Raw genomic sequence first — 22,845 nt, 5'->3', positions numbered from 1 at the left:
TTTGCACCTGGATTTATATCCAAGGACTTATTCTTCCCTTTTCCTTTCTAAAATTGTATAATGGATATTATGATTTGGTTAGGAAGTGTCCCCAAAAAGGTTCATGTGTTGAAGGCTTGGTCCCTAGGTGGTAGGTCCAGTCAGTGGAGGTGATTTGATAGTCCACTGATGGACTTAAAATTTGATGGTATTATTGGGAGTTGATGTGAGGTGGGGGCTGGTTGGAGGAAGTAAATCACTGGGGACATGTCTTTGAAGGACATTTTGTTACTAACCCCTTCTCTCTCTCCCTCTCCCTCTCCCTCTGCCTCTCCCTCTCTCTCTCCCTCTCTCTCTCTCTCTCTCTCTCTCTCTCTCTCTCTCTCTCTCACCACAGGTGAGTAGCTCTTTCATCTGCCATGCTCTCCTGCCAAGATGTTCTGCCTCACTGTAGGTCTGAAGGCAATGGAGCCAGCTGGTCATGGACTGGAACCATGAGCTCAAATAAGACTTTCCTCCTTTTAAGTTGTTTCTTTCAGGTATTTGTCACAGTGACACATAATCTGACTGACACAAGGGACCAATAAAAGTTAAATGTATTTCTGATATCTTAAAACAAATGAAAGGCACTCCTTATTCTTTCTCTACTGGGTGTCTAGCTTTTTAATTTTTTCTTCTGTTGTTTTTTATTCTTGAGTTATAGGAAAATGCTATCCATGCTGCCCTGAATGCTATCATTATTTTCTGTAATAATATTCTCTGTGATAATAATAATCATGATTTTTAAGGAAGGTTTGGAGTTCAGAGCAGTTTTGTCCTCGTGATCTCTCTTGATTTTAACACATCTTCCTCATGAGCAGGACAGGAGTCTTCAACCCCATTTACAAATGGGAACTGGAAGCTCAGAGAAAAAAGGGGTACAGAGCAAATAATATATAATTATATTATATATTAAAATAATAATATTATTATATATTAAAATAATATATAATAATAAATCAGGCCTCCACACGGAACCTCACATGTATGCCGTATACACCGTCATCATTGATGGTTTTGTTGACTTCTGTGTAGGCCCTCATCTAGAGAACCTCCCACCTGCATTAGGGCCGTGATGGAACATTCTATTTGCAGAGGCTGTTAGCTGCTGGGGTTGACTCTGGGCTCAGGGGAAACCCCGCTGGCCTGGAGACGCCCACATAGGCGTGGGCAGGCAGGAAGCAGGACCCTGCAGAGGAGCTGATGCTGGGCAGTCCTGCAGCTGGTGCAGAGCATCAGTGCACTGGTGCTGTGATATTTCACCCCCTGACACATCTCTTGGTGGAAGAGACTTGGGTGGTTCTGAAGACAAGATAGGCAGGGGAGAGAGAGGCAGGGAAATGTAACGTGGGGCACCGGCTGGAGGCAGTGGGCCTTCAGCTGCTTGTGAAGCACTTTTTATTCTACAAGATTTCTTCCACAGGAGTCCAAGGATGACTTCAAGCGGAGAGGGGCCGACAGAATTTGTTTTAGAAAGATTCTCCGTGGGTTCTGATGTCCCCCCAATTTTTAAAATTTTACTTAGGAATCTTGTGAATATATAAATAAAATACTCCATCTAAAGAGGGGGTGTCCTTATTTCCCACAGGTTGTTGCTGAGGTAGGCACACAAAGTCAAATGGCAATCCTGCAGCCCTTCAAAAGAGCTGGGCATTTAGGATGGACTGCACCTCCCACTTAGAGTAATAGTCCCTAGTGTAGGAAATCCATCGGTCTACAGAGCCTAACTCAAACTCCAATTTCCCAGAAGCCTTTCAGGTTCTTCCAGGGCACCCCTGGCACCTTCCTCTAAGCTTGCCCAGCACCTGTTCTGTCTCTAACACCTGTCCTGTCCTGTGGCGACTTGTTTATCTGTCACTGTGTAGGGAACACCTCCCCTGACTGGGGCCTCAGGTTGTGTTTATATCCCCAGCATCCACCTCTGTGCAAGGCACACAGCAGGTGTCCAGAAGATCTCTGTTGGATTGATGGACTGGAAGGCAGGGTACTGACTGCAGTTATGAAGCCAAATCTGAGCTAAAGTAGGTCAAGATTTAGAGGTGTGATTAATCTGATTCATATAGACTTTTTAAATGACGGTTAAATGACTTTTTAAATTTCGGTGGTGTGGTCCCCATGGCAAAACACACAGGCAGACATCCAGTAAATTGTTGAGTACCTTTGGGTGCAAAGCATTCTACAGGATCCAGTGGGGAAGGAGTTTTAAAGAGGATGAAAATATTGGCCCTTCCTCCAGGAGATGCATCAGTTCTGTCTGATTGGGTCAATGTCACAGGACATTAAAGGTCTTCAGCCTCAGCCCCACCAGCCCAGGTGGCCCAGGTCTACTTGGATGATGTCACAGGAACAAACATCTGTTCACCAAGACCCATTGGCAAGACCATCCGGGTTCTTCTCATTCATCTTTAGAAAAACAATGAGTGGATCATGTGAGTCAAATCACTTGCTGATTACAGATAGCAGCCATTGAAAGTGCTGATAACTGTGAGCCCATCTGTGGAGGGAAAGGTATGAAGTCCATCTCTGCGAGTGGTAGTTGGATGCACACTAGTGTCATTTGGTTACTTGAATGTCATTTACCATGGCAGCATCTTTACTTAAGTCTAAATTCTAAAGACTGGGTTTTCATTCTCATTCTTCTCTCCTGGGGACATTAGCTTGTGATATATTGTTAGTGTAAAAGCCTTTATTTGAAATTTTAAATACTAGAAATGTTTGTTTAAATCATGGTATGTAGATTCAGATATTTAGTTCCTAGCTAGCAAATTGAAACCAAATCCAAACATATGTCTTAAAAGGCTTCTATGAACCCCATCCTCCCTGCCAGACTCAGGAGAGGAAAGGCTTTCCCAGGTGACAAAGCCTGAGTGGGGACACTGTGGCCTGACATGTTCACCCTCCTGCAGGTATTATGCTCTTAGCAGGCATTACCCAGCACTTCACTCTAGATCCTCTGCTGCTTGGGGAACCTGGGAACGTGGTTTTCATGTGCTCGACGAAGAAAGCAAGTTCCCATAACTGTCCCAGACAATTTGTCACCATCTTTCACATCCCCTCCTACCTTCCCAGGCCCTGTGACCACAATCAGCTCTCAGCTTAATGGGACTTTACCAGATCCTGAAATGCACAAGGCTTTGCCCTTGGCCTTTGTCCGCACCTTGATTCCTAACTCTTACCTCCTCTAGATCCCAATTCCACAATCCCAGCTCCCTTACAGGATGAGCTCTGCAGGGAACCCCTCAGTAGAGGACTGGGCTGTATGTGCAAATGGTTCCCTCAGGCCTTTCTTCCTCTCCCACTTCTGCCCACCTCCTCATAGAAATCCTAACATCACAACCTATGACCCAGAGGCTGACAGGATGTGTGGGTCACAGCTGTATAACCTTAATTACCACACGTCACAGGGAGAATGTGAGGGAAATGAGGTGTGCCACCCCTGCAGACACTTGTAGCAGATGTGCAAAAGCAAAAACTGCCTGGCTAGACTTCTGGACCTTCCAAGTTCAGGAAGGCCATGGGTCCTAGCAGTTAGTTCTCACTGGCTCTGCAGGGGAGAGGGTGCCCTCTATAGGCTGCACTTGGGTTCTGCTGCAGCAGCAGGGCCTTTGGCTGAGTTGGTGGCCTTCTTTGCTGTGCCCAAGAGGATATGAGTTCTGTGTCCAAGGTGGCCTAGAATAGGAGTTTTGTCCCCTGCGATTGGCCTGGGGGTAAGGGCAGTGTCAGCACAAGGATGTCCTCCTTTCCTGAGGCCACTCTGGGCATCCCAATGCTGTCTGCTGCCTGGCACAGCCTCTTTGGCTATTCTCCCAGGCCCCTTGGCCACAGTGTTCCAAGTTCATCTAACTTACTGTATACAGTTTGAAGCAAGAGCCAAGGTTTTGCATTGTCCACAGCAGAACTGGGACCCCCCCACCCCACCTTTCTCATCCCCTGTGTAGCCCAGAGTCTTCTTGGGGTCATCTCTGTATCCCTTGCCTAATGTTACCTTGAGGAAATGATGAACTTGGTAATGGTGGGTTGTGTCTGACCTGTGGCGAATGCCTGGTTACCTGCCCAGGCTTCTTTCTGTCCTGCCCAACTTCCTGTCTGGGGCAAGCAAGAAGCTTAGGGAGGGATAGTGACACTCACTGAATTTAGGCCATCTCAGTAGAGAAGACTTTAAAGAACTTTCTTAGATTGACTACTTGTTGCTCTTGTTGCTCTCATGAACTTGGTTTTTTCCTGCTCTTTGGGTCTTTGTGGCTACACCCACATGAAGCCAAAAATACCTGAGTTATCCAGTGAACAGTGTCCTGTCCCTGGACGTTGTGCATCTGAGAACAAGCTGGGCTTTAGCACTGTCTGCATAGTTCACATTCTGCTGCCATGATGTGAGTGCCTAGAGATGAGGTCAGCCCAGCAGCTACAATCAGGCCTGGGCACAGTGGGTGCCCTGGTGGCAACTCCATGTTGTGTGTTTTCACCTACCTGGTGGATGGCCGTGACTTGGCTAAAATCTTCTGCCATCCCGTTGTCTGTGCTGAGGTGCATGTCTGGGCCAGGTTCCTGAGCTGTGAAAACAAAGCAAAGTGGGTTAGGCTTTGTGTTTCCTGTAGAGGAAAACAGCAGCAGGATAGTCCATGAGAAGCGTGTTCCAAAGCAAAACCTACACGAGCAAGCTGTCTCCTAGTGATACTCTGCCCTGCTGTGGTGCTTGGGAGGGAGCTCGCCTAAATCAGAAGAAACACATTTATCAGAGAGACCCCAACACTCAGACCCATGGTGAAGGGCCAGGAATGCCTGGCTAGACCATAAGTAAGAGTCCCAGCCAAAAGACATGGGCTGGGGAACTTTGGAGACTCCACTGACTGAACTACCACCCAGCTTAGACAAGCATCCCATTTCTGTGCTGGGCTGTGGTTGTGTAGGCCATTGTCCTGGAACTGGCTCTGAAACTACCAGGATGGGAAAGGATAGAGCAGACGAGCTCCAGACCTCTTCATTTAGGATCCTTGATGTCTCCAACTTGTGGGCTTTGACTCTTATTGTAGTTCACCCTTCCTTATGTGGCAATTGGACAGTCATAGCAACACTCTGATGTCATTTCTGCAAATGGGATCCCAGTGTTTCCTCCTCAACAGTGCGTTTCTTTTAGTGAGTCTTGGTTTTCATTTTATTGGGAACGGCCACAGGACTCTGCCATGTGCTCTGTGTCATTCCACCATGCTGGGACACCGCCTCAAATCCTCTGTTCACTTCTGCTTTGTAGGTGGTAAAGGATCCCCAGCAGGGAGTGGGAGCAGCAGTTGTCCCCAGGCTGGAGGTGGCCATGTGTGAAAGGAGAGTGCTAGCATCTTCTGTCCCATGAATCAGGCTCATTGTCGCGCTCCTTCTAGGTGTGGCATTAGATTTCACTGCAAGTAGAAATTCCCAAACATCAAATCTGCTGACCCCATCAAATGCAAAAACTCATTCCAAGGTCAATCAGAGTCATTGCCAGCAACCACGCTGACCATGACGGTAATGGAAAATGAGGGAGACAGGAATGTTCTCACATTCAATGAGCTTAGAGGGAGACTGAGGAATCGGAATATTTACTAACAGAAGAGGCATCGTGCAGAATTGGGCTGCAGGTTGCAAAGCCCTGGTGAATGAGGTAGGCAGTCAAGGTTAGCTCTCCGCACAGCACAGTGTGCCCCATACAGGCCAAGTGGGGGGTTGAACAGAAATGAAGAGCATAGGAAGAGGCTTCTTTAGGCATTCCTTGTCAAAGGTGTCCTGACCTCCTAAAAGTCAAAGGTAATTCATGTGTCGCTCAGACTGGTGACCTGATCTTCCTCCTCACCTGTGGGTTTTTATAGGAGAGGCAGCAGGGCGAGGATGAGGACCCTAGAAAAAGCTCTAAAAGATTTTGGGAAGATATACCAACATCTCATCTGGCTTTTCCTGACACCCTTTTCAGAGAGGCCGAGGGGTCACTCAGGGAAACACAGCTTCATTAGGGAAGCTTGTGAAGGACTGGTTTTCATCTTCACAGAGGCTGTGAGCAGACCCGTGATGGCACAGGCACACTTGCTCACTGTACACCTGTCCCACTGTCCTGCAGGGTGGGTCAGGAAGGCATGACTTCCCAGTTCAATTTCTGAGTCATCAGTCAGATATAACTATGCTCTTCCTCACACAGCGACTCTGAAACCCAAATGTCTGCACCCTGTATTCCCTTACTGGTGCTCTAGGCTGGTGTGCAGAGTGACACAGGGAGGGAGGGAGGCCTGAAAACTAGGAGCCAAGCCAGTCTGCTGGATCTTCCACACACAAAGCCTCAGTCTCCTCCCCTGTAAAATGGGATGCCTAGGCTTGCTCCTGAATTTTCTTGCTCCCGTCAGGAATATGACGGCACTTGAAGTCACCTTTCTAAGCCTTGTCTCTGGTGAAATGAGATACTCTGTTTTCTCATGAAAGGAAGTGAAAATATCAGTGAGTGTACATATCCAACGCTGTCATCGACAATCATGCCAGTTGTCTCCTGCCCTGGACTGCATCTTCCCCAAGGGCAGAGATCACATCTCTCTGTTTTCTGTCTCTAGAGCCAACCTGGCACAGGCCAGGTGTTTTGAAAGTGTGTGAGAAGTTTCTGCTGCATGAACACAAAAAGTGAGTGACTAGACTGTTGGGGCCGGGCACAGGCCGGCGGGTACCATGTGTGCTTTGTTCACACGATTTCTTGCCCTGCTCACGGTCCATTGCGGACTTCAGAGTCGGTGTCTGATGATTTAAGTGCTAAGAAGTTCTCGCATTAAATACAATACTAAACGGAGCTACATGGAAAGGCAAGACACCCAACCTGGGCTGTACAGTGAGATCTGATCTCAAAAAACAAAAGCCTTATAAACACTTTCATTTACATTATTTAATCTTCATAAGGACACAGAGAAAAATGTCTCCGTTTAAGGCCGTTAACACACAAATCAACAGCAACAATAATAATGATGAAAACCCCGAGGTTTTCACTAGTGGGATGACTGGAAGCAGCCAGTAGGTCCTATGACTCACTGAACTCTTCTAGACGCTATGCTAATACTACATACCATATTTTCACACGACCCAGCCATTCTGTTCCTTGGGGTGCCATGGGATGAAAGCACATGCCCCACAAAACTTCTACACATTACCATCATTCCACAGCAGCCCAGAGCAGAAGCAACGCAGACAGCGCCCATCGGCAGACTGGATGAGCAGAATGTGGGATATTCCCAAAGCGGAATATTATTCCATTGTAAAAAGGCACGAAGTAATATTTCACGCCAGAAGGCAAGTGAACCTTGAAACCTTATGCTAATGGAAAATGCCAGACAAAAGGTCACCATGTCGTATGATTCCATTTCTGTGAAATATACACAGAATCAGCCAATCCGCAGAGGCAGAAGAGATTAGCGGCCACCATGAGCAGGAGTGGCAGAATGGGGAGGGACTGCTGAAAAGCACGAGGTTTTGGGGGATGATGGTTGCACAGCATTTTAGTATGTGAATTCCATCTGAAGATAAAAAAGCTTAAAAAAGACAAAAGCCCGAAATGGCATACCTTACGTGAAATGGATTCTCTTTTCTCTTTGCCACATTGTTTATACGTCAACCCACTGGAGGAGCATTTGAGTTGAGAAGTGCCTTTTAAAAAGACAAAGGCCTCACTGCAGCCATCACCACCCAAGCCTCTGTTTTTCTGAATCCCTTCATGACATCGATCAACCCTATGAGAAAGACTGCTTGCAAAAGGAGGATGAGAGCCAGGACAGCAACCTTTCAGAAAGGAGGACAGAATTGGGAGGTGCGGCTTTGGCTAATGGGACCCAGATGCTGGCTGGGGCCATGGGGGCTGGGTATGGTGGGGCGGGTGGAGAGGTAGAAGAATGGTCAGGCTACTTTCCTCACCAGGTTCCGTGGAGTCATCTCCTAGGACATTGTCTGGCTGTTTTGAGCTGTCTGTTTTTCCTTTGCTAAGCCACAAAATCATTTATACTAGATTATTCTTCTGTTACTTACCATTGAGAGAGGGTCCGGCCAGCACAGTACAGCTTATGCCTTGAGAAGTTTATATGTGACTTGGGGCAGGCTTCTTAATCTTCTGTGCCTCAGTTTCCTGTCTGTACAGTTGCAATAACAATGATACTTATCACCCCAAGATTATAGGGTTACTGTGCATAGAGTGCTTACAACAGTGTCCACCTTTTAAGTATTTGATATTATTAATAATTTAAAGAATTTATGAAGGCTCCAAGCAGTGGCGTTACCTTTTTGAAATGCTTACTGACAGTGAATTATGTTCTCTGTTTTATTTCAGATGGTTTCTCAGTTGAGAGTATGCCATATTTGTCTGTTAGGAAAATATTAAACTCAACTGTATTTGTTACAACCGACAAAGAGTAAGTGATATTGTGAATTATACCCTGCTTCTGTGCCCTGTTGGCCATCAAACTTCCAAATGAGTAATACTTTTGTACTTTCATTTCATTGTTTAAGTTTTTGGCAATACTGAGAATTGAACTCAGGGCCTTGTTGACCACTGGAGCCACGCCTCAGCCTCACTTTTGCCATTTAAACCCATTCTATGGGATGCGGTTCTGAGGTGGAAGGCACAGAGGCGGAGTTTCTCTGGGCCAGGCTCTGTTCTCACCCCCAGCCTGGCTCAGTGACCAGTGACGGGACAGCTTTGGCCCTGAGCCCTGGCCGAGCTTAGATCTAAGTAGATAATGGCAGATTCATGCACCACATATCAGTTCCCTTCGTGGAGGTGCAGGAGCCAGGGATGTCAGCCCCCAGCTCCGGGACCCAGGGACTCAAGTATCAGGGGTTTTCTGAGGTGTGCAGGGCAGGTATTTCCCTCGATTTTGGAGGCTTGGTGCTGAGGAAGAGGAGGGGCTGTAGAGCACATTCCTTGACCTGAGAGCACCTTGCCAACTGGAGTCATCTCTGAAAGGAATTCCAGGCCTTGGTACCCTGGAAACTTGGCAGTGAGACATGAGAAGACACTCCCCGCTGACATGGGCTGCCAAGGCATTGCTTCCCTGATGGAGCATGGTGTGACCGTGAGACCACCTGGTGCCCCAAGACAGAAAGCCTCTGACTGCACTCTGCTTCTTTTCCTGCCCGCACAGAAAAGGGCTCTTCCTCCTTCGGACTGTGAGCAATCTTTCAGAAACACCATAGTCTGATCCTGAGTGTCAGTCAGTGAACCTGGATTTCCTATAACCACCTGAGTAACCATCTTCGTGGCTATTTCCGGTCTTTAAATTGTATGATGGCTGTATCCAGCACGTGAAGTGTTGACAACGGTCCCATCACAACAGGACAACTTCTTTCTAAATATGTACAGATCTTTACAACTCATGGAATGATGGGGTCACAGGGTTGACATGGTACCCCAAAATGTCAGGGGTAAAGACTAATGTGTTAGATCAGGATGCCCTTATAGACAGTTCCTCCAGTGATTATCTGCTCAGGGTCACAGCTGGCACTTTCCTGAATCCAACAGGCTGCATGGCTACAAGTAGAACAGAGTTGCTGACGTGGGGCCCCTGCCGGGAATGCATCCCCAGGCAAGCAGAAGCTGGCTGTTGTGTGCAGCTGTAAACCTGGCGGTGCCATGGGGCCTCTGTGTTACACAGACAAGCCGCAGGCGCACGTATTTGACCCCAAGGCGTTAGCAACATGCAGGGAAGGCCTGGCTATCCCTCAGGCCTCCTCTGTGGCTCTGTGTGAGGATACCTCATTCTGCGTTCAGACCACCAGTAGCCTGAGACCTCTTCCACCTTGTCTCTTTGGCTTCCCAAGGAAGTAAGCAAAGGACTAGAATCTTCCAGATTGCTGTGGCTGGGCTGGTCTAGCCCTGTCCCCATCTCAGGTTTGCTTGTGTGCCCCCGGGAGGAGACCAACTTCACAGAGGGGTCTAGAGCTATCCCCTTTTAGTTTCCTGGCCTCCAGATCCCACGGCCCACTTATGTGACAAGTGAGCAACACATTCCTGGTCACTCTTGTAAAGGAGGATTCTGTTCCCCAGGAGCCTTGGCCTGCCTCTCGGTCCCCAGAATAGCACTTCCTTCTTTATTCATCAGTATTGAACAAGAACTTGTTACAGAATAGTCTGGGTGAGGTGTACTTCCAGTGTTCACAGACTTCCCCATGCTGGCTGACTGTTTCTTCACACCTTCCTCTCCCAGCTCAGGGCAGAGGAGCACACTCTCCTTGGAGGCTCTGCAAGGTGCCTGGGGTCACCGTGGCCTTCTTTTTGTTAAAATGAGCATTACAAGCTATGCGTAATGGAGAGAAACTTACACTCAAGGGACAAGTCATAGTGAGAGTTTATAATTGAGAGCCAGGCTTTTTCCTGATGTCTAGAGGTGAGGACATGGGAGGAGGCCAGCATAGCCTGGGGACACAGAGCCCTATGGAGGGTCAAATGAACTCCTCTCCTGCAAGCTAGACAGGATCCCTGGTGTCCTTAGGTGACATTGCATCTTCTCTTCCCAAATCTGATACTATAGCAATTTTTAGGCCATTTCATTGTCTCTACCTTAAATAGCAGGAACACAGTGCTTCCATATTACAGACCATATGCTTTTATAAGTAGATTAAAATGGTGGAACTCTAAAAATGACTACTTTTTGCAAACAAATAATTACTTGCTATCAAATTAATTACTCTTTTCCAGAAAGGCTTTTGTCCACGTAAAGTGACCCATTCTCTCACCTACTATGTCTAATGGATTGCTACCCTAAAGTTTCTCCCTACTCCTGTGTACCTTGTTGCAGTAGCAGCAAGCTGGGCAGGTACATGTGTGTGTCTTTGGTGTCTACTTCCTTTAACCACTCTCTGAGTTGTTGGAAGACTTTCATTTGACAGCAGGGATCAGTCTGTCACTTTCCTACAGAAGAGTGGCTGGCTTTTCAGCACCCATGCACGAGTTCCCAGCTCTTCACAGTGTGCGTGTATCAGGGGACACAGTCCTTTGTGCCCAAACAGCACGCTGTTCCTGGACACTCTGTCCTTCTGTAACTCCAGGACTCTGACAGTACGTCCCTGCCTGCAATGTTCTTCTTCTCTGCCTAGAAGACCTGGTCCAGTGTCACATCTTCCAGAAGCTTCCCTGTCTCCCCATGTGGGAGGCCTCCTTTTCAGTCCTCCCTGCCATGATGACCTGATCACCTTGTACTGCAGCAACGCATTGGCTCTGTGCTCCTTCATTTGGTCCCACATGTGACATGCATCTGACCAGGGCTTGTGTCATGAGCAAGCGTCTGAATGATAGAGAAGTTGCTCAATGCAATTAAAAAGGAAAGACAAAGTTTCCATTTCACTGTACATAGGACAGTGAGGTGGAGAGTCATGGTGGTGTGTCTTCTTTGAGTCAGTGACCAGCTTCTGTTATCTGTACTGGCTATAAACCCCAGGACCTTCTTAATTAAGTCTTGCAAAACAATTTGGTTTCCTGTAACAACTTCTGCACTGAGTTGGGGCCTGGACCAAACACTGCAGCTGTCCCTTTAACTGTGCAGCAGTGGTCTAAATTTAAACCTCTCACCCCTTTGCACCAAGATGGATTATTTTATATAAAACACTTCAGGGATCTTTTTGAGAAAGAAGTTTACTCCTGAAATGAATTGAAGTGTCATTTTATTTAACAGGTGTTCATTTAATACCAACAAGTACCACTGATTTCACTGATTTCAATTTAATACCGCTTGTAAATGCATTTGCAAATTACCATTTGTTTTACATTGACAAGTATTATCTGGGCTATTGCTCTGTATGCTGAGCTATGATTGTTCTGATCCCAACTAAATTCAGAGACGCATGTGTCTGAATATATGATGATTCATTATTTACTTCCATGCTTTTTCCTCCCTCCCTTCTTTCCTTCCCTTGTGGTACTGGGGATTGAACTCAGGACCTTGCAAATGCTAGGCAAGTGCTCTATGCCTGAGCTACATCTCCAGCCCTAAGCTGATAGTCCTTTCTAATGAACCTCTAACAATCATTTTGAGAATACTTTATAATGCCATCTCTTCCCAGCACTGATGTAAGAAGTAATCAGGAAAGGACAGAGGACACACATTGGAGGACATTCTTGGTTAGACTGGAAGATCTCAGCTCTTAGGGCTTAGCAGATGTCCCTCTCCTCCCCACAAAGCTCTAGTTTCAGATTTCCAAATAAATATTTTTCTTAAAATTAAAAGAGAAATACATCTCTATTTTAGAAAAATAAAGATATGAATAAATTGACAAAAGCAAACTCTACAAGCATTCCTACATCTAAGCACATTGAACACTATAAACATCTGCCAATTCTTCTGGATATTCATATATTCTTCTACAGTTTTGAACACTGGTCTTTAAGTTACAGACTACTTTTAGATCCTCTGGTGGAGATTTGCCATTTTCAATCTCCCATAGCATTTGAGGGCTCTACCCACTGCAGACTGAAGTCTTCCCCACTTACCATGCTCTTGGTGGCTGGGATACCACCGCGGCTTTCCCCATGGGGTGCTCTCAGACACTGGAGACCAGGCATGGTGGTGCAGCTCCAGGGTGGCAAAGAGCTGAGCTTAGAGTCGCATGACCAAATTGGACCTGTGTAGTCAGACGTGATTGGCCATCCTAGGCACCAGGGCTGTGCGAAGTTTCCAAGAACCAGGCACTACTGTTCTCTCTCTCCTCCTTTTCTCTTTCAACCTCCCTCCTTCTCTCTCTCCCACCATCTTTCTTTCTGTCTGTCTCTTTCATCCTAAATTTGGACAGACCTGCCAAATTCTTAGGAAATTTAAGGGGTCTGTTTTCAGCAAATATGGCCTGGAGAGTTATCCTTGTGCAAGACAGGTCGGTCAAGCCCCTCTCCTTGCAGAAGTGTCATCTACAGTTGGGCACTCTCGCCACGGGCACACGTGGGGGCAGGGATTGAAAAGCTGTATCCTCCTCCTCTCCATGGCAGTGACTGCAAGAGAGGACACTTTTAATAGCCTGCACAGGTGGCTGGGTAGCAGGCGAGCCCCTCTCTCAGAGGCAGATCCTTGCCCTTGCTAGCAGGGAATCTTTGAGACACTAGTGAATGACTTGCTTTCTTCAGGGACCTGAGCACATTGATAATCTAAAAGGTTTTTCTTCGTGGATGTCAGCTATTTAGAATGATTTGACTTTGACAGGTAATGGACAGGAAGCATCGTGTTTGTCAAGAACTTTCTATCGGTATCTGGGTTAATCATTCAGAATATCCTGCAGAATGTCAGACTTAATTGTAACTTGAAAATCAATCTGGTTCTAACTTCCAACTTTCTAAAGAAACCAAAACTCAAAAAAAAAAAAATCAATGATTTCTGCAAGATCTGGAAGTAGCCATGTTTGGTTTTGCTGTTAAAATTGTCTCTTCTACTGAATTATTTGGTATACAGTTGGCATTCTATACCAAGGTGTATGTTCTATGTCCTTTTAGTGTGCTAGGTGCATACCAACAATAGACACTAGTGGGTTGTAGAATGACTTTATTGATCTTTGCACAGACTTAAGCTCCTTGTAGTGATTTCCAAATACAGAAACACTGTGAAAAATTTAATAAGCAAACTCCCTTCTTATGTTGAGATCTTATGTTGAGAGTATTATACTTTAATAATCTCAACTTTCTTTTCATGGTGTTGAAGAAGTATAAGCTCAGCATAGAAACAGATTGCTGAAGATTCTGAGTGGTGAGAGTTATTTGCAATATCAGAAATTTTCTGCACTGAAGCTTTTACATGTTTATTAACTAAAAGGTAAGGAAATCTGAAATCAACATAGCTTGTCTAGAGAAGAGTTCATTTGTTCTATCATCTCCTCCCCTTTCTTTGGGGCCTGTCCTTGGGGTTGGGGAGAGCAGCTGTGTTATAATGTGGTGTGGCCACTGGCCATGGCTGGTGAGTTCAGGAATGGGCCTGTGGCTCTGTCTGGCCAATGGCATCCATCCCCACACTAGTCCTGGCCAGTCAGTTGTTGGTCCAGGTATGACCAGACCCAAATTCAGGCAGAGTTGTTTCCTGGGATTTTTCCAAGTGGAATGAAGAGAAGAAACTATCTCTTGGGCTTTGGGATTGTGTTTTGGGTTGTGGGAGAAAGCCAGTGTGCAAGAAGGAACAGTGGGAAGACGAGACATGGAGCAGAGCAAGAGGGGACTCTGGTGGCTGGTGCCCTGTTCTGTGATTTCCAATTTGGGGTTTTGTGAGTCTCTCCAGAATCCTGATGGCAAATTGACATATTTTTCTTTTTTCTTTTCTTTTTTTTTTTGTGGTACTGGGGTTTGAACTCAGGGCCTTTACCTTGAGCCACTCCACCAGCCCTTTTTTGTGTTGGACTTATTCAAGATAGGGTCTCTCGAACTATTTGCTTGGGCTGGCTTTGAACTATGATCCTCCTAATCTCTGCCTCCTGTGTAACTAGGATTACAGGCTTGAGCCATTGGCACCTGGTCCCATGTCTCTAATTTCTAAAACTCAACTCATTGTGTTGGGGTACTTTAACTTGCAGCCCACCTAGCCTAGAAATCAGCTGTAACTGGCATGACCCTTGGGTAACCTCATGAAGAGGAAGATAGCCTTGAAACAGGATTGTAAACCATGGTAAACTATCAATTAAAAGCTGTAACCTCGGACAGAGCTGTGAGGAATTGCTCATTAGAGATGAACGGCACCATGCAGAGATAAGCACCCATTCCTGCCTTTCTTTGTCTCCACTTGTAAATAAATTTTCCAAAGCAGGACTCCCCTGCTGTTCTTATCTAAACCTTAGGTTTCTATTCCACTACTAGCCCCTAATTTATGGGAGAAGGCATTCCTTGTAACCTGATAAGTAAGCCTCTGGTGTTTCCCCAGTTCACAATAAATAATATTACCCCACCACCAGGATGTGGGCAAGATCAGGAAAATGTGACCCCAGGGGCATGAGGAATTCCTATGTGACGATGATTGATGCTTTAAAGAGTATAAGACCTGCTTAAACTTTGCTCTCAGGGTCCTTGTTGAAACCTGCTGCGTCAGGTGGATGCTCGGACCCTAGCCGGCTCGAAATAAACCTCGCCTTGTGACTTCCTTTGTCTCGAGTGTCCTTTGTCCTCTCAGAAGGTGGTCGACCTCGTACCCTAACAATTGCAAGTAAAGTAGTTAGGGCTAATTTCTATAAAACTTCACACAAACCATTCTAAGTCATACAGTCCTTAATTTTCTGCTAAAGAACATTTGGAAGACAAAACACAAAGCTTTCTTTGTAGATTTAATAGAAAATGGCATGACCTCCAGGTGGCATTTGCTCTGATGAGTTTACTCAAGTTTTATAATTATTTAAACGTGTGTGGAGTCTGCAGGGATAGCAACAAATCTTTTTTTTTTTTATTGTGCTGGGTGGGGATACATTGTAGCATTTACAGAAGTTCTTACAATATATCAAACATAACATACTCAAATCCACCTCCACCACACCCCCTTATCCCCCACTCCCTGCATCAGATCTTATCTTCTCTTTTCAGCCTGCTCTTCAAGACCTAGGACATCGTAATTAAGTTAAAATTAAGCTACTGGAGATTTTTTTTCAGTTCCAGATGTATTTCCTTAAGGAGTAATCTTGTATCTTTTGATATTTCTATTTTTAACTCTAACATTAGTCTTAGATACCATCGCTTTGTATAGACTGCTATATTATAGAAAAAAGCAGAAATTTACTAGAAAAGTAGGATCTATGGTCTAATGTGCTGCATAATTTATTAGATTTAAGTAGAATATATTTTATATTTATAAAGAAAAGATGTGAAAATGTAGAAAAGTAGAAACATAAATGCTTCTTTTTTTTTTTTTTTGTATGTTTTTTGCCTGATCCTTTTTTTCCCCCTTTGGTTTTTGAGGGAGAATTTTGCTATGTAGTCCAGGCTGGCCTCAATTTATAATCCTCCTGCCTCTTCCTCTGAAGTGCTAGGATTAAAGATGTGGGCCACTGTCCCTGGCTTCTTGCTTGATTCTTTTCAGTGCATCTCTACATAGTTGTGGTCCTTCAGTGGACTCAACTGTTTCCTAGTTACCATTCCAACATACACATTTCCACGTTCATATAAGCTTGTTGTATTTTTGGTGTCCACAGATGACTTAATCTTTTGGATACAGTGTAATTATTTAATGTGTTCCCACAATTTTAAGAAATAAGATGGTTTCAAATTTTTAACTATTATAACAACACTATGGTCACTATGGTGAATACGTTTGTATACATTTTATAGTAATTAGGATTGGAATAAGTATTACATGTAGTATTTAGGATTATTTTCTTAGAACAAGTTTCTAGCAGTCTATTTCTTTCTTTTATTTCCTTCTTCTCCTCCTCCTTCTTTTTCTCCTTCTCTCCCCTAATCCCCTGTGCTGGGGATGGAACTCAGGGCCTTAATTCCTTGCTCCCAGTCCCTAAGAACCTGCCACTACCACCTCAAGGGTCCCAACACTTCTTAACATTGCCAAACTGAGGACCCAGCATCCTACTCATGAACCCTTGAGGGACCACATCCACAGCACAGCAAATTCTTGAGGTGAATAAAGCTAAGAGATGTCATGCAAGTGGACCTCATCCAGTATGACTGGTATCCTTATCAGAGGTTAGGGCAGACATGTGTGCAGAGGTTAGACCACAGGAAAATTCAGGGGAAAGACAGTCATCTACAAACCAAGAAGAGATTGTCTGAAGAAATTAACTGCCAGCACCTTGACCTTGGACTTCCAGCATCCAGAATTGTGAGAAAATAAGTTTCTGTTGTTTCAACCCCAGGGTCTCTGACAGTGTGCTTTGGCAGCCCTGGCGAACTGGCACACTGTCCAGTCTGATATGCAACCTAGGCTGTCTTTCTGTAAGAATCCCAGGGCCACACAGTTGTCCCCAGGTCTGATTTAGGATCTTTGTCTTCTCTGGTATTTATAGCAGCTTCTTCTTGTAATCCTTTGCTGTTTTGATGAGTGCGACATTTTCCCCTTCCCCTAAATACTAAATAAAGATGAAACAGGTTTAACACATGACCTCTGAACCCTGCTGGGGCTTCCTCAGGGACTAGAGGCTGTTATTTATGCCTTATTTTGTGTGGCCTTTTGGTCTCTATTTGTCTTAAGGTGCTTTTTATGAGAACCCACAGGGCAGTACCTCCATGTCTAGTGACCACCTAATTGTCTTTAATCCTGTGGTATGAAATTAAAATATCCAGTACTGTGAAAACTGAATGCATAATGTGCTGAGGTTTTTCCAGTGGGGGATATGTGGTATTTCTGCAACTCCAGACCTAACGGGATTCCTGGATTTTGTAGATGCACAATCATTATTTTTTTTTGAAAGAATGATGTACATGCAATGGAGAATGGAAACTCTAAGTTTACAGAAGCAAAACCACAATTTCCAATAATTTAAACTTTATCAAACTTTCCTACCCACAGGACAGGACTTATCTCTTGATGTAAAACTGTGTAAGTGAACTTGAACATTTGAAGTCATTCTTGGGGCAGTTTTACTTATACACTTAAATTGTGAAGGTGACATTGACTACTTTGATTACTCACCTTGTGTCTTTTCACTCCTTTGATGTACACAGACTGTGCATCCTTTGATGCTGTCAGACTCACCGACAGCCTCCGGGAACAACCATTTTCCCCCAGGATCACACTGAAGAACAAGTTTGTGACGTCTGGTGCTAAGTGGAGATGCTGTTATATTGTGAATACAAAGGAAGAGAGGTGAGGTTTGGGTGGAGCCAGGACAGAGAGGGATGCAGACAGCAGATGAGAGATGGCTTCAGGGCCCCTCTGGGAGGGAGAAGGGCTGCCAGTGGAAGCTGGTAGGGTTATGAGGAGGAGCCTTGAGAGACATGGGCCTAGGAGATCCTGCTTTGGAGGCCAGATGACACGTTGCATTAAATTAAAGCATTGAGAGGAGCTCATTCCCATTCCTCCTGTCCCTGAAACCCCAGTGGAGCAACTGGGAGTCTGTGGCACATGACACTGATGCAGGTGCCAAGGAATCCAGGGGGTGGGGGACAATAATGGTTCCTGGCAGTGATGTGGGAGGTGACCATGGCAGGACATCCAGGAAGGATTTTCCCCAGTCTCACAGAACACCCCTGGGATTCCAGCCACAGTAGGGAGAGTCTGTGAGGCAGGATTGAGGGATGGCTGCTGACATGGGTTTTGAAGCTAATGAGCCCTTGTCCTTCACTTACACCTGGGGGGGGGTTGATGGGACACTTCCCCTCCATAAACGATGTGATTTATAAAGAGAAAAGTGTGGTTATAGGGATATAAATCATAAAGCCATGCTGTACCATTACAAGGTGTTTCAGATATTACCCCATTACTCCTTTCCTCCCATGCCTTCCCCAGCGATTCCTTTCCTCATAACCAGCAAGGGTGTCTTTCCTTTCTTCCTGTTGTCTTGCTTCATTTATTTCCCCTATACTCATGTTAGTACTTATTTCTCTTGTGAGTTCCCATATTAATTTTGTTTACTCAGCTAGAATAAAGGGAGATAGTTTTTTTTGAGCTGGGGAACTGGTCTTACCCATCTTTGTTTTCAATACCCAAAACATGTCTCCCAGTCAGAACACACAGCCGGCACTCCAAGAATTGTCATGCGAAAAATGGCTTAGGAAGTAACTTTCTGCAGACATGAACCCTGAAGGCAGGTGAAGCCATGGGTTCCCTTCTGTCCCAGCACAGTGACTCATCCTACTGGCAGCTCTTTGATGGCTTCAAATTCTGTGTCCTCTTACCCCTCTAAGGAAAAGTCCATCCACCTTGTGAGGATGCTAAGGAATTAGGTTTGGAGACTCTGTGAGAACTGTTACCTCGGCTTCAGGGAGAAGACTACTTAGAATTCTGAGCCCAGGGAACACACCAGGCTTGTCTTTTTCTTGCACATTGTAGTGTTAACGGCAAATGGTGTTTCCAGAAGACCTTGGTTCTTGCGTTCTGGCCTGGAAGAATCCAAAAAGAATACGTGGGTGTAAATGGGGTTTATTAAATGATAGAGAAAGGGAAATCCAAAGGGGAGCAGGATGGAGTGCAGTTTGCTGGCAGAGAGAGAGTGTGTTTTTCTTTTTCAGGTGCTTTTACAACCTACACTAACCCATGAAAAGGGCAGACCCAGGAGATTCCCATCCAATAATCAATGAGTGGGAGGGGCCTGGGTGGTTCCCAGCCAGGTGAAGGTGGTCTGGGCCATTCCTGGGCAACCTACATGAGCCCCAACCTTTTTCCACTTCTAGCCTGCCTCAAATTCCCCGAGAGACAATATTCCAAAAAATTCTTTTCTGGGGCGTTGTTGAAGCGGGGGGCGGGGGTGGCCCATCTTCAGTATCTGCTTTGAGCTGACAAGGGGCAGCAGACCCTACCTATAAAGGGAAATTGTCTCTCCTATTTCCTTCCCTTGGGGTTCATTTGGACACAAGGTGTCTGATTTATTGTTTAGCACATTCAAGGTTCCTCATAGAGATCTTGTTCATCTGTAAAGATCGATAGTCCTGTTGCCTCATGATTTGGGTCCTGAAGGCTTCTATTCTGGAAGAGATAAATCTGGGTAAGAAGGCATGACCCAAATATTAACAATGATAGGAGCATCAGAAGGGGCCTTGCCAGGTGTAGCAGGAAGGATAAGGAATCTAACTTTATTTTGAAAAATTATAGAAATTATGGTTACTCTGCCTACAGGTGTTTATATCTGTAGCTGTTTTAAACTCTCAGATGACCCTCTATTTTGGACTGTCATTACAGTAGGCAGTTAAGGGCTGATTGATTGGGACAATATCTACATTAGGGCCATGCATACCAAGAGGTAGGTGTCAATCCAATTAGAGAGTAAACACCAGTGAGTGAGTTCTGTACAGAAAGAAGACTCATGGCATCCTAAGCAGAAGTTAGATGTCATTGAAAGTTATGTTGCCTTATTTTAAACAGAAGTCCTTGGCCGAAGACATGAGTTTATTTTTTGCCAGAAGCCTAGAAGGCTTAAATATTAGAGCACCTGCGAAAGAGCTCCCCTTTTAAAATCTCTCAGCTTTGGTTACTTTTAGAGGCCTGGCATAATTGACTCCATGTGGATCTGGAGAAGTTCCCTCATTTGTGCAGTCCTTTTGAACTGTCTTGGGTGGCTGAACACCACTTGTTCCTCTAAAGTTGGGGGACTTCAACTGCTCGGGGATCACGTCCTCTTAAACTATTCCTCTGAACAGTTATATCTGAATATTTTGCCAATTTGGCAGTTTTGTCCATCAGAGCAGGAGTGGCTTCTCCTGCAAAGTCCGGAAAGTCAGGAGGAGGAGTAACACATCAACAGATCAGAAGTCAGTGCCGATGTGACCTTTTTGGCCAAATTAAGCAACAAGGATTTATTTAAAAAGTGGCTGTTAGGCTGGGCTTAATTAAATCTAATTATTGTCCCATAGGGGATGTACTGCCACTTCTAAATTGCTGTAAAGTGTCAGCATGCTACCGATATAAAGTTTTTACAAGGAAAATACAAAATGACCCCACTACTTAAGAATGTCTGTCCTGGGTTGGTAGATAAGCACTTGTCAGAGTCATTTTTCACAGGGTTGCCTGTAAATGTTCTTGAAGGATCAGAACTGTAATGACAAAACTTAAAGTAACCATGGTTAATCACAGTTTAAACCTTGAATTTTGGTTAGGTAAAGTAACAAGTTAGTAACCAATGTTTACCTGACAAATAGATGTCAAGCTTAAATGGCAGAACTTTTAGCATTTGTCATAAAGAGCAGAAATGTCAAAGGCCTTATTAGATCGAATGTGCCTTAGATAAAAGAACCATAGCTGTTTATATGTATACATTTTTAACTCTGTAAATGATTTATAACCTTTAGATACATGTACAAGGCACTAGCAGTATTAGAACCATTTAAAAGAATTTTTTTTTTTTACTTAGTTTAAACTTAGTTTTTTCAGTGTTACCAGGAAAAGACATTAGGGTTCTTGCATTTGGCAAAAAGACTAACTTAGGCCGGACATAAAGAATAGCAAATAATTTTAAATGGGCTATGAAGAGAGCTACACATCTCTTTTTGGTTAGCAGAATCAAAGCACTCCTAGTATTTAAGGATACAGCCAAATGGTGAATATGTCAGCTCCTCCTATGCTGGCCGGTGGAGAAAGAGAGGAAAATGGGAGGGAGGAGATTACCCTATGGGAGAGAGAAAATGAGAACTTCGATCTGCAAAGTGCCCCCTTGTATCTAGAAAGCCTCAAAACAGGTCCCTGTGACCTGTTCCATCAGAGCAAGCAAGTGGCAGGGTACGCTGACTTCCAAGTCAACCATTCTCCTAAGGTCCCCTCTCTTCCACCCCTGCATGAGGGTTCCTAGCTGGGATGCTGAGCCTGAATGTTGACCCAACTATTGAAACATCAGAACTATCACACACTGGGCAAAGAGGCTACTACCAAAAACAACTGTAAAATGAATAAATGAGAACATAACAGAATGGCTTGGGATGTACAGTAGTGTTGTTGTTGACTTGCATGCAGCCCCTGGGGCCCAAAAATAACAGGCTGTTATTGAGTTAATGAGATGCATAAGTTAGTGTTTTGGGTTTAATTACCTTTTCCCATCTGGAGGGTGAGCTTTTGTTTGGTTTTGGTAAACTTTTGTATCAGCCTATAGCACCAAAAGATCTTGATAATTATTTTGATAAAACAGAAACTCATCTTTCAAACATGCATTAGTACCTTAAATTATGGCCTGAGAAAACTCCAGGCAAAATTTAAATTATAGACAACCCAATCATACATATTTAAACTCATAGGCTTTAATACACTTAATCTGCATCCAGAAACAACCTTTGTAAAAACTCAAATCTTGATAACACTGTTTTAAATAAAACTCTTAGTAATCTCATACTTTAAAAGATTTAGGAAGGAAATTAAATTAAACTTTCCTTTCACTCTACAAGAACACGTGTCAACAAACTGAATTATAAAAGAGTTAAATGCAAATTACACTCATGATAGAATGAAACAGATTGAGGTTATTTTTTATAAATTTTCTTTGGTCCAAAGGCAGAAGATAGTTAGGCCTGGTTGGGATGGTTGAGGCAGCTGTGCACATTAACTTTACAAAAGTAGCTTAGGAATCATCCTAAAGACACACACACACACACACACACACACACACACACACATGCACAATGTTTTTACCCAGGCATGCCAAAGAATATAAGCATGCATATGAGCTCAAAAAAAAAAAAATTTGGTGGCCATAATTGGTAGAAGACAAAGACATATTCAGAAAACACATAAAATGACACACAAAACAATCACATTAATTCAGAGTGCGCTTTTAAGTAAATGACTTTTAGTTATTATCTTTAGTAGATTAGTCATCTAGATTCTTAAGTAGTTTATAACAGATCTTTAACACAAATACTCCATTTTTTGTCTAATCCTTAACAAATTAATGTAGTAAAAACAACAGATTAATTCAGTAAAAACAGCATGTATAAAAACTATATTAATTTGCAGAATTTTAACCACAAGCTGTAATTCTTCTAGAGGATGGCAAGATGGCGTCCTGTCCTGGGAGTGGCTAGATATTGTTAAACATTTATGGTGGCAGCATTTCCTGTGACCACATGGTCTCTCCAAAGGGTCTCTCAGAGGAACACAAAGACATGTTACATGCAACGTATACACTCAAAATAGCAAATATTATAGGAATAAAAGACATCTCCCCCAAGAGACGGGTGTCCATATGAGTTAGTCATCCTAATGAGAAGACCAAATAATTGAAGCAAACTAAGGTGGGATTCAAACT

The sequence above is a fragment of the Castor canadensis genome, chromosome 1, assembly GCF_047511655.1.
Source record: "Castor canadensis chromosome 1, mCasCan1.hap1v2, whole genome shotgun sequence".
NCBI lineage: Eukaryota > Metazoa > Chordata > Mammalia > Rodentia > Castoridae > Castor > Castor canadensis.
The sequence above is the reverse complement of the archived record's forward strand: the minus strand, read 5'-3'. Positions refer to the sequence as shown.